Genomic DNA, 16764 nt, shown 5'->3' on the forward strand with positions numbered 1-16764 from the left:
CCGTCCTTTGGAGAAGGAAACTCCTGCAACTGTTAAGCTCAAACCCTTGGGGTGGTTCTCTTTGCCTAGTCAAAACCTTTGCCCATTTCCTTTGTTTATTATTTCTTTTCTGCTTAAAACCCTTGTCATTAACTGACAACTGGTATCCCCATAAGCCTTTGTAGCTCCTCTGGCAGGAGACAAACTTACTTCACACTCCAGGTGGTCAACTCCTACAACCAGTAAGCCCACAGCTTTTTATCAATGCACCCAAAGCGTGTAGACATTATGCCTACAAAAAAACAAATATCCAGTGAACTCCTACTGAACCAACTTGAACAAACAGAAAGACAAGCCTTCCTATACTATTACACATAAATGACTAATTGTCTTGAGAGACAAAAAGGATTTCCATAACTCCTGTTTCTTACTTAGAATCCCCCAGAAGTTCTCCTAGAAACCTTCCTCAGGACCTGCCTGTGTTTTGTCAGGGCTCCCAGAAAACCTGCCTCTTGGACACCTGTTCCCACCTGCTCCTACCGTTCTGTGCCAATCTTCTCCCAACACATATGGGCACCGTTTTTCTCACTAAGAAGGACTAGTGCCTCCAGGTGTCAGTTGCTGAGTATAACGATTGAATAACGTCTCCCAGTATTCATGGCTACCCATAACCTCAGAATGTGAGCTTATTTGGCAATAGGGTCTTCACAGATATAATTTGTTAAGAATTGTGAGGCGAAATCATCCCAGATTTATGGTGGGCCCTAAACCCAGTGACTGGTGCCACATAAGTATAGAGGTAAAGTGATGCAGCTACAAGCCAAGAATGCCAGAGATTGTTAGAAGCCTTGATTTCAAAGTTCCAGCCTCCAGAACTACAAGAGAATAAATTTCTGTTGTCTTAAGCCACCCAATTTGTAGTATTTTGTTACAGCCTCCTTGGGACACTAATATATGAAAGACAGTCAACCTAAACAGGCCCAAACCTGCCCTTCACATTATGCCACTGTTCTGAAATGAAACAATTCTTTATCAAATAAAATGCTAATGACCTCTAAGGTGATTAGCTTAGTCAGTCTTGGTCGCACATTGAAATCATGTAGAAATCTTTTTACAGGTGAGTTTTATGCTAAACTAGCCTCTGGGGGTGGGAGAGGCATCGATTATTTTTTAAGGCTCTCTTCTGTGCACCTTTCATATTTGTTTCCATTTCACAAGCTAAGGAATAGAATCTTTTAATGGATTATATCTAGTGATGTCTCCACTAATTTGCTTCCCTCGTGTCACTCATAGAAAATGTGATAAAATAATGGGGATCCACAGAAGAAGTCATGCCCCAGTGACCCTTGCCATTATCCCTTATAGCACAGGCACTCAGTGAAAAAGACACCACCGATGATGGTTTTCATCTCCAACACGAATTTTACAGTCAAGATGGCTGAAAATAAACCCTTCCATTTCGAAGCTTACATATGCAGAGTAGTTCTTTATTATACTACGATGTCCATGTTGTTGATGTGTGTGTGAGCATATGTGTGTAGGTTTGTGTATTCCATTTACAGTTATTCCATTCCATTTACAGTTTAACTTATTTTCTTTCTCCCTTCCTTTTGTGTCTCTTCTGCCTCACTATACAAAAACCTCCAATCACAAATACTTCCTTAGTGAAGAGGCATTGTTTGCCTTCCCATCTCAAGTATATGCAACAAAGTCATCTCAGTAGTCATACTGCAGCACAATGCATCCAAAAATAAATATTAATAAAGAAGATGGCTTTCAATCTCAAATATAGAGCAAACCTTCTTAAAGAAAAAAGCTAGTAGTGTCCTTGGTGATAGAGTTGCCTGTTGCCATGGAAATGAGTACAGAAATTCTATGACGTTTCCCAGGGCCACAGGAGCTAAGTGGAAAGCAAGCCTTTTAGACACCAACCTCATTTTCATAGATTTACCTGGTAAAACTCTGGGTAAGGGAAAACTCAAGATGTAAAGAATACAGCAGTACTCCATTATGTGGCTCAGAAGTTAGTGTTAGTTTTAGCTGGTACACAAACTGCAGAAAAGCAAAATGAGAGAAAACAACAGATCACCTAAATTTTAATACCATTAAATCCTGAAGTATAAGGCAGCAGGTAACAAGAACTCTCAAGATGCCAGGAGACCCATTCATTTGGGGAATATAAAAAATAGTAAAGGGAATAAAGGGGAAAGGAGAAAAAATGTGTGGGAAATATCAGAAAAGGAGACAGAACATGAGAGACTCCTAACTCTGGGAAACGAACTAGGGGTGGTGGAAGGGGAGGTGGGCGGGGGGTGGGGGTGACTGGGTGACGGGCACTGAGGTGGGCATTTGACGGGATGAGCACTGGGTGTTATTCTATATGTTGGCAAATTGAACACCAATAAAAATAAATTTATAAAAAAAAAGATGCCAGGAGACCTCTCATTTGCACGTCACTATGCCACAGAGAAGTAGCATTAAACTTTGTGGTTCACATGATCATAGTACCTATAAGTCCCAGAGTAGTGACATCATTGCCGACCTGCATGCGCATTTTGTCCTAATTTGGACTTCAAATAAGCTCCCAAGGACTTAGCTGACTGGTCCTGCTGCAATAGAAACCAAAGCCATTGTGACTCGTCTTGTCTCTATTCTTTACCATGAAACCATGTTCCTAGGTCAAGAGGAAAGCCTGCTCCATAGCCCATGGTGGCTGTGCAAGAGAACATCAAAGGATAGCCTTGTTTGTAAGACTGGGCTATCGCTGGCCAACTCCCCCTACCCCGTCACCAGCCTGCACTTCTTAGGAAAGCTCATCCTTTCCAGATATCATGTAGAAACAGCCCAAACTCCCAATCTTCAACCATTTTTGACCTGTAAAGATGACAAAAGCTCTTATGGTCAACCTGATATATTATTATTCTATAAGCCTCTACTTAGAATGCAGATATTAAATACTTTGCTATAAAGAATATGACATGGTTTCGGATTTATTTAAATAAGTATGGCTGGAGGGGTGCCCGAGTGGCTTAGTCAGTTAAGCATCTGACTTTGGCTCAGGTCATGATCTCTGGGCCCTGGGATGGAGTTTACATTCATCTCCAGGCTCACCAGGGAGTCTGTTGTCCCTCAGCTCCTCCCTCCTACTCATGCTTTCCGTCTCTCCCTCTCAAATCAATAAAAAAGATCTTTTAAAAATTAGATAAATAAATATGTATAGATAGAACTATACCTCCTAGCTGTGCTGGATCTAATGTGTGTAAACTATGGTCTCCCGGAGAACTCACTTCCCCCCTTGAGCTACAGAGAGGCCTTCCTTTACTTACTGGGCTAGAGGAACAAGGCCAGGCAAGGGCGGCTCTGAGAAGGGTGGCAAGTGTCTTCTTTCAAGGCATCGTCCTCGGGTCAGGTCATTGAACAGACTCCTGGAAAGGGAGGGCAGCTTTCTTCCACCCTATACCAAGAGGAAGAAGCTACGGCTGCTGGCCCAGAGTTCAGAAGGATCTGGAGTTTCAAGTTTCTTTGAACCCATCCACCCATCTGGTCCCATGCCAAGTGGTCCTTATCAGGGCCCTCATGTTTGTATAGGAAACCTGGCCCACCTGCTCATTCAGTCTCCGCCCTCCTGTGGAGGCGTGATTTTCAACTCAGTCTTCTCTGTGGTCTCATGAGCAGAAAATCTCTTTAAGTGCTTCTGTGAAGGACCTTTGACTGTTATGGTTCACTCTGAGTAGACAATGGCTAAACTGAGCCTGTTGTTTTTGTTCTTGAAGATTTCCCCAGCCAGTGCCATAATCCATTTGCCAATACCCCATACCATTCAGGTGCTAACTATTTTACTAACAACTACTTCACTTCCCATCTGTATCCCATCCTAATCTACAGCAAATGACTCTTTTTTACTATGATCCTTCAGCATGCCGCAGGTTATCGTGAGGAATCCTCCACTTACCACCAGCAATAGATACTTGTTGCTATTTGGCTAGTACTGATTGTTCTAGAATAACATCGTGAAGGTCCACTCTGTAGACCTAATCCTGATACCAACTAGCTTATTCTGGGTTCCCTGCAAATCAGTGACTGAGACAGGACTTGTGTGTAGGTAGTTTCTTTAGAAGCAGATTCCAGGGAAGAGAAGTGAACCACCAGGAAGAAAAAGTTCTTTGCATATATTTTTATTGTTGCTTTATCAAACTATTTATTACCTTATTTATCTCTGTTTTCCCTTTTTGACTATAAACTCTCCGAGAATAGCTTTACCCATAATTTTTACCTTTTTTTATTCAGAATGTGCCTTTTAATTGATGTTATACAATTGTCAAATTGACAGGATTTTGTTTATTTCTAAGCAGTACATAGAATAGTGGTGCGTCTTACAATTTATGGTGCCTGAGATCAGTGAAATGCGGTGCCCAGTAGGACAATATAGGTGTTCAATAATGAACTCAATAAATGTACCTAATACATAATAGATATTCAAAATAGTATTGAATCAGATTTTTGTTTGGTTCAGAGCCGTGAATTTTTTTCTACTAATGAATTACCTTTCTCTGCTTTACACGAAAGCTTTCGTATTCACTCTGTCACACTTTTTGCCCAAGTTATCTGGAAGCCCAGAGCTAACTCTTACAGCCAATTAAAGTAAATTAGCTTCCTAACATTCACTAATGTTCACATTATTCCAATGTACCAAGTCCAAAAACAAGAGAAAGGAGATTATATTATTTTGATTAAATAAACATGAAAAACACCATCTACTCTTATTATAGAAGGAACAGCCTACTGTATTGAACTCGGGTCATAAAAGATCAGTCTTCTCTTCACAGAGATAGGCTATACAGAAACAGAAGAGGGTTTGAGAAGTTTAGTTTTAAAATGCAGAATTATTGGGCCTTAAAGAAGATCTCGGGGAAGATAAAAGAATTCCAGTATGAATCCTTTAGAAGCATTCAAAGATTTTCCTGAAGCAAAGTATACATGATCTTTCCTATGCAATTTCTGTTAATTAATTTATTATGTCGTACCAGTTGCCTTATAACCTTCATGAAACAGATATTTATAAGCTCTTTTCTATGTGCCAGACATTGTGCTAGAAGCCAGGCATATAGCGGTAAGACAGGTAAGGTCCATGTCCTACAGTGTTTATGTTTTCCTTAGAGAAGGCTGATAATAACAAAGAAATCAGCAAATAAACACAATGCTCAAAAAGTATAAATAGTGGGACACATGGGTGGCTCAGTGGGGTAAGTGTCCGACTCCTGATTTCTGCTCAGGTCACAATCTGAGAGTCATGAGATGGAGCCCTGCATCAGAGCATCAGTGCCACACTGAGTATGGAGCCTGCTTAAGATTCTCTCCCTCCCTCTCACTCTGCCCCTCCCCCTCACTTGCATGCACTCTCTTCTCTCTCAAATAAAAAAAATATATATTCATATGCATGTATATAAACAGTGATGAGCCAGAGAATATTTGGGGACACTACTTCAGATTGTGTGGTCAGAGAAGGTGACATTTGAGTCCAAAATAACATGAAAAACACTAACCAGCCACTGGAAGAAAAATCCAGTGCAATAAGCTTTGTGAATTGGACGTAGAAATATACTGGCAGAGGAGTGGGCAGGAGATAAGGCAGGGTCTTAGCTCAGGCTACTAGAACAAATGCCATATAATGGGTGGCTTAGACCATGGGCAATTACTTGTCCCAGGTCTGGAGGCTGGGAAGTCCACAATCAAGGTTCCAGCCAGTTTGGTTCCTAGTGAGGACCCTCTTCCTAGTCTGCAGGTGTCTTCCTGCTGTGTTTTCACATGGTGGAGAAGAGTGAGCTCTAGTCTCTTTCTCTTCTAAAAAAAACAGTCCTAAAAAGAATAAAATAAAATATAAACAAATAAATAAAAACACAGTCCTGTCATGGGGGCTCTACCCTCATGATCTCATCTGAGCCTACTTAGCTCCCAAGGACTCACCTCCTCGTACTATCGCACTGGGCATCAGGGCTTCAACACATGACTTTGGAGGGGGCACAAACAGGGACACAGTCCATCAGAGCCAGTGGGGAGGCAGGGTCAGACCTTACAGATCATGAGGGTCACGCCTGTGAGTTTGGATTCAAAGCACAATCAGAATCTGTTTGAGGGTTTTAAACAGACACGAAGCACAATTAAATCAATTATATATATAATAATCTGTATATCATATATGTATGTCATATATATGTAGACACAAATGCATGTATACACATGCACACATGCAGGCATACACATACGTGTATTTTTTTTTTCATGAATTCTGACTACTGCAGAGAAAAAGAGACTAAAGTGTCTAGTTGGGAGCTATTTCAATAATCCTGGCAAGGCAATGGTGGATGGTAGGTGATAGAGGTAAAAGGAAGCAGGAAGATTCAGATTTTTGGATGGAGCTGGTGAGAGGAGTTGGTGATAGACTGGATAGAAGGGTGTGGGGGAAAGCATGGAATGGCGATGGCTCTCTGGGATTTGGGGCAACACGCTGGGGAGGCAGCGATGCCGTCCAGAATGAGCCAAAAGAATGAAGAAAGAACAGGTGATAAGAGGGGGTGGGAGTTGAGAAATCAAAACTTTCTTATGTGATAATTTGACTCTAAACCTCTCCTAGTCATCAAGGCAGAAAATAACTGCAGGCTTGTTTATACCTATAGAAGGAAATGAAGCATTATTCTGTACATTACAGCAGAGATGCATTGCCATTTTATAATTCCTTGCACATACCTTGAGGAAAGAACCTAATCTATTTGTCACTGACTGAAAAATGAGCTCATAATCCATAAAGTGTTATTCTATCTCTGTAATATATATTTTCACGATTATTTAGAAACTGTTCAAGAAAGAATTAATGAACAAGATTTTCTTTACTCAGAAATTTATTTGAAATCGCACAGGTGTCAAAATGTTCTCTACTTAAAAATTAGGGTAAAATCTACACCGTTAACAAATGAACAAACATAGAAACTGATTTAAAAGGCATATTCTTTTACAATTTGATTTTTTAAAGAGTAGACTTATAATTCCTTAAATTGTCACGTCGAATTCCTCCTCGTGACTAAATTGAATTGCTAGGAAAGAGAAATTAGTTGATAGTAAAGAAATCCATTGTGATATTTCAACTAAAAATAAAAAAAGGAAAAGCAAATCCTCCTAACCTGGCAACTGCTAAAATGCACAGTTTCAATGTGTGAAAGCCCTTTGTTTCACAATGAAGGGTGGTCTGCTGTCTGGCCCATGGAGCGGGCTCCAAGACACGGCTTCTCTGCAAAATAGAAGAATTAACCAGTTAGAAATATGAATGGTGAAAGAGCCAAATCAAATGAAAATAGTACAAGGGGAAAAGTGGATTTGACTTGGTGGAGGAGCAAGCCCAGAGTATTAGATGATTTATTTTTGTGTGATGCCCGTGAGTGAGATTTTTAAAAATTTTCCAAAAAGCTTAGTATTTCTCTTACATGAGAGGCTAATTGAAAATCTGAGCTCAGGAGGGAATCGATGAACAGATCATGGAAACACAGGAAAACATCCATTCCAGGGGGTGGTGGGAAAGCAGCGGGAAGACTGTGCAGAGAGAGAGAGACCTTTTCCCCTGTGTCCCCCCGTTGCTCCACCGGAAGGAATAAAGGTCCTCACAGGTACTGTGCCCTGCAACTTGCCCCACATATGATGACAAGGAGGCTAGAATATTGCAAACCCAATGTATTATTCAGGCTTTCTCACCAAAGTGGTAGGATTTCTACACTCTTCTGGCAGTACTGGGTTTTATAAAGATAAACCAGAACCCATGGGGTTTTGGATATGGGTACACTGATGAAGAACACTGTACAGAAAACCTAAAATCTGGCCTTTCCAATTATTTATACCATATGTGCTGACTAGCAGCCACTACATCTAAGTGAAACAGATAAAGGGAACTTTAAGAATATAGGACATTAATATTAGCTACTGAGCAAAATTTCTAGCCACTGAACAGTTACAGTGCCCTTGAGATTTTATTTGAACAGCATTCTTTTCCATCCAGCTGTGTCACATTGCTTTCCTTAGAGATAAGAAGTGCTGTACAATATTCTTATAAAAGCTACTGTTATTCTTTCCTACGTCAATGGTTTGTTTTACCCAACAAGTAATTATGAATTCCTTGTTAAGAAATGCTGAAGTCCGTGGCTGCATAAGTAACAGACAGATAAAAAGGACTATTAAGCATTGTGCCAGGAGTTGTTAGTATGTTTTCGTGACCCTAACATCGAAGCATTTATACATTATATTTTGTAAAGAGACTATGGAAGAGATGACAATATTTGTATGGCATATCTGTAAATAGACAACTGCAAACACCAAATGTCAACATGCCAGCATCAAATCTGCCAATCTCCAAACAAAATACATACATTAATATATATTCATATATATTCCAACATATCCAAATATACACTCAGATTATGGCCTGGGGAAATTAAAGGAGTTTAGAAAGGATTTAGAGCCTGAAAGTCCACTTATGCCTCATGCCACCAGGCTGCCAATAACCTGTTCACCATAGTGAAAATATGCAAAAAAAAAAAAAAAGAAAAGAAAAGTAATCCCCTCCATTGCATCCTTGGAGCTTCCTTGGCTTTAAGCTGAAATTGACTATGAACTACACATATTTTGGATGAGTTTCTATTCCAGTTACTTTATCTTATTGACAAGGTACTGCTAAATAGCTGTAGAGGAATGAAAAGTCACCAAATCAAGAGCCAGTAAGTAGAACTCCTAGGGTCCCATAGACGAAGAAATATGTCTGGGTTTCCCCAAACGCCAAATGAGGATTATAAAGCCTCTCACAAAAACATAATACTGTTGCAAAACAAAGCACTGTACCACTTAGGAGTGAAATCCATAAACCATGTCAAACCATTCATTTTTATTACCATAAGTTGTGTTCTCATTAGGAGCACTTGAGATTTGACTTAGTCTCAAGTCCTTTACTCTAAGATAACCAGATCACTAAATAAGTAACATTAGGTCCTTCAGGTTAAGACAATAAATTTAGTTCTTCACTTGAATTTTAAGTAAGCATTTTAGTAACACCCAACCTAAACGCGAAGAATAAGGTCATGTCATTTCTTTTAAAAGAAAGAAAAGTTTGACTAAAATATGGCAAGAGTAATCAGAAAAGTAAATCAATATGACTGTATATGTGGTAGAAATGGTGCTGCGTGACTTACAAAGCTAGGTCATAAAAGGTGATATGGCTTTGTCCTGGCTGGCTCTCTCAAGGGACACCCACCCTGTGAGAAAGCCCAGACCACGTGCAGAGGCTCTTTGTAAGTCTTCCAGCTGAGGTCTCAGCCAGCACCAACTCCTGGCCCTGGGTGAGAACAGGTATTCAAATGATTCCAGCCCCTGGCCTTCAAATCATCCCAATTGACACCGAGTAGGACAGAGATGGGTACCCCCCATTTAAGCCCTACCTAAATTGCAGATGGGGACACAAAATGAATGGGCTCCATTCTCTAAATGGGGAGGTTTGGGGGCAGTTGGTTATGCAGCAATGGATAACTGAACAGTCTCTCAGCCCTGGTTTCCCTTCTACTGGAAATAATATCGATCTCTAAGACAGTTTTGAGAACTAAATGAGCTGACGCATGTCAGCTCTTAGCACAGTATGTGGCACATAGAACATAGGGCAAGTGCTAACTATTAAAGATGGGATCAGGGACGCCTGGGTGGCTCAGTGGTTGAGCATCTGCCTTTGACTCAAGGTGTGATCCCGGGTCCTGAGATCCAGTCCCACGTCAGGCTCCCTGCATGGAGCCTGCTTCTCCCTCTGCCTATGTCTCTACCTCCCTCTCTGTCTCTCTCATGAATAAATAAATCAAATCTTTAAAAAAAAAGATGGGATCAGAAGATAGATCATAGGGGGAAAGCTGTCTGAAAGCCAAGCAGGAATTTAAATAAAGAGCTGGATAAGATAAAAAAGAAATGCTTTGAAATGAAAAATGTGATCAAATATTAAGCAGCAGTATCGACAATATACAATATGGAATTTTTTTTTGTAAAGGAAAGTCACAAAAAGCCCTCCCAGGATTCGCAGAAAAGTGCAGAAAAGTATCATGATTAGAGAAAAGAAGAAGAAAAGATCTGACGATGATAAGGCCAAATGCTGTTCCTAAAGAGACTAAAGCAGTGACAAAAGCAAATATGTTCCTAAACACACATATGCACACACAACACATGCTGGAAAATGCAAAAAAAATAAAGCATTTATAAGCTAAAAAGGCACCTAACTCTGCGAACTCACTATTTCCCAAATTAAAATAAAATTGATTATCTGAAAATATACAAAGTCCTGAACATCAAGGAAAAAAAAAAAAAAAGCAAACATACAGGCAGTGGTAAAATTAACTTGTAAATGAAAATAAGTATAGCTGCCTCAAAATTATTATTAATTTAGAGATATTTGCTTTATTGAGGTATAATGTCATACAACAAGCTCTATTATTTAAAGCATACAATTTAATTAGATTTTGTTTTATGTATAACCTGTGAAACCGTCACCACAGCCAAGATAATGAACATATACATCTTCCCTGAAAGTGTCCTTGTGCCACTTTGAGCCCCCACACCCCCACTGTCCCCAGGTGACCACTGATCAGTCACGATTCATTAGTTTGCACTTCCAAACATTTATATTATTGGATATGCAGTATCCAATAATATGGATATGCAGTACTTTTTGTCTAACCTCTTTTACTTGTTCTAATTATTTTGAGATTTGGCAGTTTGTGTCTTCCAAGGAAGTTGTAGAATTCACAGGCCTAAACTTTTCATATTCCCTTCTTTTCTAGTGCAGATATTAACTGCTATAAATCTCCCAAGAATGGCTCTAGTGTTGTTCCATGAAGTTTGATGATTTGTCACTTATGTTCAAAATACCTTCTGAGTTCCTTTTTTATTTCTTTTTTGACTAATGAATTATTTAAAAGTGCTTCATTTAGTTTTCAAATATTGGGAGATTTTCCAAAGGTCTTTCCATTATTGATTGCTAATGTTACTCCTTTGTAGTCAGGGAACACACTTTGTATAATGCTAATCCTTTTAAATTTATTGAGACTTGTTTTATGACCCAGAAAATGGTCCCCTTGGTAGACATTCCTGTACACTTGAAATAAGCATGTATGCTGCCATTGTTGATTGCAGTGTCGTATGTCAATTATGTCAAGGTAGTTGATGATATTATTTAAATCTTCTAATTCCATATTTATTTTCTATTTGATCTATCAATTATTAAGGAAAGTATATTGAAAAATCTGCCTAAAATCATATGATTGTGCATTTCTTCTGGCAATTCTATCACTTTTCTCTCACATATTTTGAAGGACTGATTTTGGGTACATAAACATTTAGAATTGTTGCATCTTCTTGATGAAGTGACTCCTTAATCACTATGAAATGGCTCTCTGTTTCCCTGGTATCATTCTTTGCTCTGAAATCTACTTCATCTGATATTAATATAGCCATTCCAGTTTTCTTTTGATTCATGTTTAGCATGATATATCTTTCCCATCTATTTACTTTTAACCTGCTTGTGTCCTTCTATTTGAGGTGTGTTTCTTATAGACAGCATACAGCTTAGTCTTATTTTATCCAATCTGACAATTTTATTTATATAATTACATTTAATGTGATTACTGACATGGTTAGCCTTTAAGAGAATCATGTCGCTAGTTGTTGTTTATTTCTCCATCTCTTCTTTCTTCTTTTTTTTTCTCCATCTCTTCTTTCTTTCTTTTTTTTTTTCCTTTTCTATTTCTGCCTGCTTTGGGATTAATTCCCAGATTAATCCCATATTCTTAATTAATTAATTCCCAAATTAATTCCAAATTCCCATATTCTTCTGGGATCCCTGGGTGGCTCAGTGGTTTAACGCCCGCCTTTGGCCCAGGGCGATCCTGGAGTCCCGGGATTGAGTCCCACATCAGGCTCCTGGCATGGAGCCTGCTTCTCCCTCCTCCTGTGTCTCTGCCTCTCTTTCTCTCTCTATGTCTATCACGAATAAATAAATAAATAAATCTTTTAAAAAATATTCTTCTGATTCAATTTTAGCTCCTCGGTTGGCTTACTAGTTATTGCTCTTTGCTTTCTTGTCTGAGTAGTTGATTTACAGTTTAGAGTACACTATCACAATCTGCCTTCAAGTGGTATCATACTATTTCACAGTACTGGAGCCTTTCTCTCTATCAATGTGCTGTTAATCTCATCATACATTTTCCTTTTATATCTTTTACAAATTTCATATTACCTTGCTATTTTTCATTTAGATAGTCATTTTTCTTTTTGAGATTTAAGTAATACACTTTTTGATCTATTTACCTCTGTAGTTCCTATTGCCAGGGTTCTTTATTCCTTTGTGTAGATCCATATTTTCATCTGGTGTCATTTCCTCCAGTCTGGAGAAATTCTATTGAAAGTTTAGTCAAACCACGCCATAATAGTGCTGCTTCAGCATACACTTTGTGTGGCCAGGAGGCCTGTGGGGGCCTTGAACTGTCACTAGCCCCTTCCTTGAATGCATGCTCCAGAGAGCAGCCCACAGAGTTCTAAGTAAATACATGTTCCTGATATAATTCCCCCAAACCACCCTCATGATAAACAGTCTCTTCACCTTCCAGAGCCTTCTTTTGTGTGCCCTGTAGATAAAACCCCCCACAAAGCTTACCAAAACCCCTCTTTTGAATTGGCCAATCCAGCCTTAGCCCAAGAACCACAAAGCTCGCTACCTGATACCGAAAATAAAGACATGGACACTGGGTCTCCCTCTTTCCTCCCGCCTGCACCCTGCCTTGACCTCCTCATGGTCCCTTATTAAGGGGATGCCACATACATTTTCCAACACTTGTAAGTAATAGACTTCTCTACTTAGATTCCCTTGTGGCCTTCTGTGGAGGGATGCAACACCTTGGGAGTCTACTTAATAAATAATCACTTAACAAAGTTGTAACTTCCTTTAACATTTCTTGTACTGCAAGTGTGCTGGTGATGAATTCTTTCATCTTTTGAGATTCTTTATATCACATTTATTTTTTAATGGCAATTTCCCTAGGCATAGAATTCTGGAATTAAGTTTTTGCTTCTCTTTTAGTATATAAAGTTGCTCCATTGTCATGTCACTTACATGGTTTATGCTAAACAATGCTGCTCTTTCTAATTTTCTATGTACTATACATACATGCCTTATTTCACTGTCTACTTTTAAGATTTTCTTAGTATCACTACTTTTGAATAATTTTATTATAGTATGTCTTGGTTGTTTACTTCATGTTTCTGGTCCTTGGGATTTTTTTAAGGTTCTTAGATCTGTGGCTTATAATTTTCACTAGAAGTAAGAATTTTCTCAGACATTATTTCTTCAAATATTTTTTCTGCCCACCCCCCACCCCCGTGCTCCAATTTCATATGTGTTAGATTTCTTGGAGTTATTTCACTGTTCACTGGTGCTCAGCTCATTATGTAAACTCTCTTTTCTAGGCTTCTTTTTTTTAAGTAACTCTTTCACTGATACTTTACACAGCATAAAGTTCACCGTTTTTAACTACACAGTATTTTTTAGTACATTCACAAAGCTGTGCAACCATCATCAGTATCTACCTCCAGAACATTTCATCACCCCAAAAAGAAACCACATACCCATCAGCAGTCATTCCCCATCCTACCTCCTCCCAGCCTCTGACAACAACTAGTATTTTTCATCTTCACAAATTTTCCTATTATGGGCATTTCATACAAATGAAATTATACCATATGTAGCCTCTGTGCCTGGCTTCCTTAACTTAGCATAATGTTTTCAAGATGCATTCATGTTGTAACATATCAGTACTACATTCCTTTTTATTGTTGAATAACCCATTTTATGGATACACTATCTTTTTTATCCTTTCATCAGTTGATGGACACTTGAATTGTTTCCACTTTTTGGCTATTCTGAATAATGCTGCTATGACCAATTGTGGACATATATTTTCATTTTTCTTGGGTATATGCCTAGAAGTAGAACTGCTGGTCACATAGTAACTCTATGTTTAATCTTTTGATGAAGTGCCAGGCTCTTTTCCAAAGCAGCTGAACCATTTAACATTTCTACTAATAGGGTATGATGGTTCTATTTTCTCTACATCCTCACTAGCACTTGTTACTATCTGTCATCTTTTTATTATAGCTATCCTGGTGGATGAGAAGTGGTATCTCATTGTGATGATCAATGATGTTGAGCATCTTTCCATGTGCTTATTGCCCATCTGTATAGCTTTTCTGAAGAAATGTCTATTCAGATCTTTTGTCTATTTTTAAAACTGGGTTGTCTTTTTATGATGTTGTAGTGATTCTTTATGTATCCTGGATGGCAGTCCTTTATTAGACATACAAGTTGTAAACTCATTCTATTAATTGTCTTTTCACATTCTTGATGGTGTCATTTGAAGTACAAAAGTTTTTAATTTTGATGAAGCTCAATCTTATTTCTTCCTTTGTTACTCATGTTTTTGGTGTCATATCTAAAATTCATAGTCTTAACCCAGGATCACAAAATTTTCTCCTATATTTTCTTCCAAAGGTTTTATAGTTTTATCTACATATAAATGGCAAAAATTATATTTAAAAAATTTTAAATTCCCCAATGGAATCTACCAAAATCTAGAGTAAACATCATAAATAATGATGAAATACTGCAAAACTCCTCTGAGATTGGGAATGAGAAAGGATGTTTACTAACATCACTTCTATTGAATATTATACTGGAGATTTTAACCAGTTCTACAAATCAAGAAAAACAGATAAAACACATAAGTAAAATGCATAAGGATCAGGAGAAAAAGGCAAAACTGTCAAGGAGAAAAAGGCAAAACTGTCATTATTTGCAGATGACATGATTATGTACCTATAAAATCCAAAATAATAAATAGATAATTAAAATCAATAAGTAGTTTAGCAAGTTCACTTGATACATGATCATTAGAAACCAATCTAATATAGTTTCTACATACCACAATTTGGAAATTTAAATTTTAAACTGATACTATTTCTAATAGCGTGGAAAATATCACATATCTAGGAATAAATCTACTGAAGGATGTGCAAGACCTTTATAAAGAAACCTATAAGACTATATTAAGACAAATTAAATAAGTCCTGAGTAAATGGAGTAATATATCTCACAGATGGATTGGAGTATTCAATAATGTGAATATGTTCAAACCACCCAGAATAATATACCCATTCAATGTACTACCAATAAAAATTCCAGAAGATATCCAACAGGAATTGATATATGGAAATGCAAAGAACCAAAAATAATGGAGGAAATGCTGAAGAAGAAGAAAAGTAAGGAGGCCTATTCTCTCTGACACCAAAACATTACAAAGCTATCATAATTAAACAGTGCAGTAATGTTGCCAGGACAGACACAGACCAATGGAACCAAACAAAGATTCCAGAAATAGGATGCAAACATACAAGAGTGCTTCATTTTTTAGAACGGTAGCATTACAGAATTGTGGACAGAGGACAGTCTATAGTAAATAAGCTGGGCCAACTGATTATCCATGCTGAGAACAAATGACCTTTACCTTACACTATACACAAAAATCAAGTCTAGGAGGATTGTAGATTTAAATGTAAAATGTAAACCAAGAAAGCTACTAACAGGTAATATAGGAGAATATTTTCATGAGCATAGGAAGACAAAGATGTCTTAACACTAATCATAAAGAAAAAAAATCATAACAGAGTAAATTAGGGATCTATATATCAAAAGACATTAGTAACAAATATGAAAAACACAGAGTTAAGATTCCTACTAAGTAAATACCTCTTGAAAATAATAATAAAAGGATTAAAAGTTGCCACCCCACTCAAAAATGATCAGAAAACTCATAACTATCTATATGACATTATCCATAGTCAATGAACATACTAATATGTTCACTCTCCCTAGACAGTAGATACAAGGAAAAAAGTTTTTAATCTTGCAGATTGGCAAAGATCTAAGTAACAATAATTAAATTTAGTATCAGCCAAGATTTGAGTATTCTCATAAACTCCTGGTGGAAATTTAAATTGCATACATTTTTTTTGGAGACTATTGGCAATATACCTCAAAATCTCTAAAAAGTCTATGTATCCTTTGACCTAACCATTCTACTTATAGAAATTTATCCTAAAGAAAAAAATTGAGCCACTTTGGAAAATTGGATTTTCATCACTGCAATGCCTATATGACAAGAAATTAGGAGAGAAAATAGAGGATTGGTTAAATATGTTATGATAATCCACATAATAAGACACTAACAAAAATCTGGATCAAGAATCAACACCTAAGACATTTACAGAGGCAGAGTGTAACACAAATGACTGAAGAAGCTCTTTGGCAACCTGGCCAACACATGACCCTCTTGGAGAAGGCGGCTCCAATTAATTAATGACAAGTAAGAAGTGGGGTGGTGTGGAAGTGTGTCTAGTATCATCAGAATATTTACTCCTTTAGAAGAAGGAGAAAATTAGATCTTTATCTCAAATTTCCTGATTTTTAAAAGCTGTCTACTATTTAAATTTTTTTTTAAAGATTTAGTGGCCAAATAAAATACATTATTACTAGACTAGATTCAATTAAAAGGCTAAGAACTCCAATGTACATATTTACTTACTGACAGAGATTCATGATGTATTGTCTTTATTGTGTAAAATGATTATTACAGAAACACTTTATATAATGTCACCTCAATTTTCTTAAAA

At 37.7% G+C, this 16764-nt stretch overlaps 1 long non-coding RNA gene across 2 annotated transcripts; it reads left to right on the forward strand.

The window, feature by feature from the left end:
- The first annotated feature begins 1844 nt into the window (after positions 1–1844).
- On the forward strand, positions 1845–2951 carry LOC144306093 (uncharacterized). Of its 2 annotated transcripts, none has more exons than XR_013373124.1 (2): positions 1845–1945; positions 2658–2951. It is a non-coding gene; the product is annotated as an uncharacterized LOC144306093 (long non-coding RNA). The 2 variants fall into 2 exon arrangements; XR_013373125.1 differs by having other exon boundaries at positions 1872–2110.
- The last annotated feature ends 13813 nt before the right edge of the window (positions 2952–16764 follow it).

The sequence above is a fragment of the Canis aureus genome, chromosome 36 (genome assembly GCF_053574225.1).
Source record: "Canis aureus isolate CA01 chromosome 36, VMU_Caureus_v.1.0, whole genome shotgun sequence".
NCBI classification, from domain to species: Eukaryota; Metazoa; Chordata; class Mammalia; order Carnivora; family Canidae; genus Canis; species Canis aureus.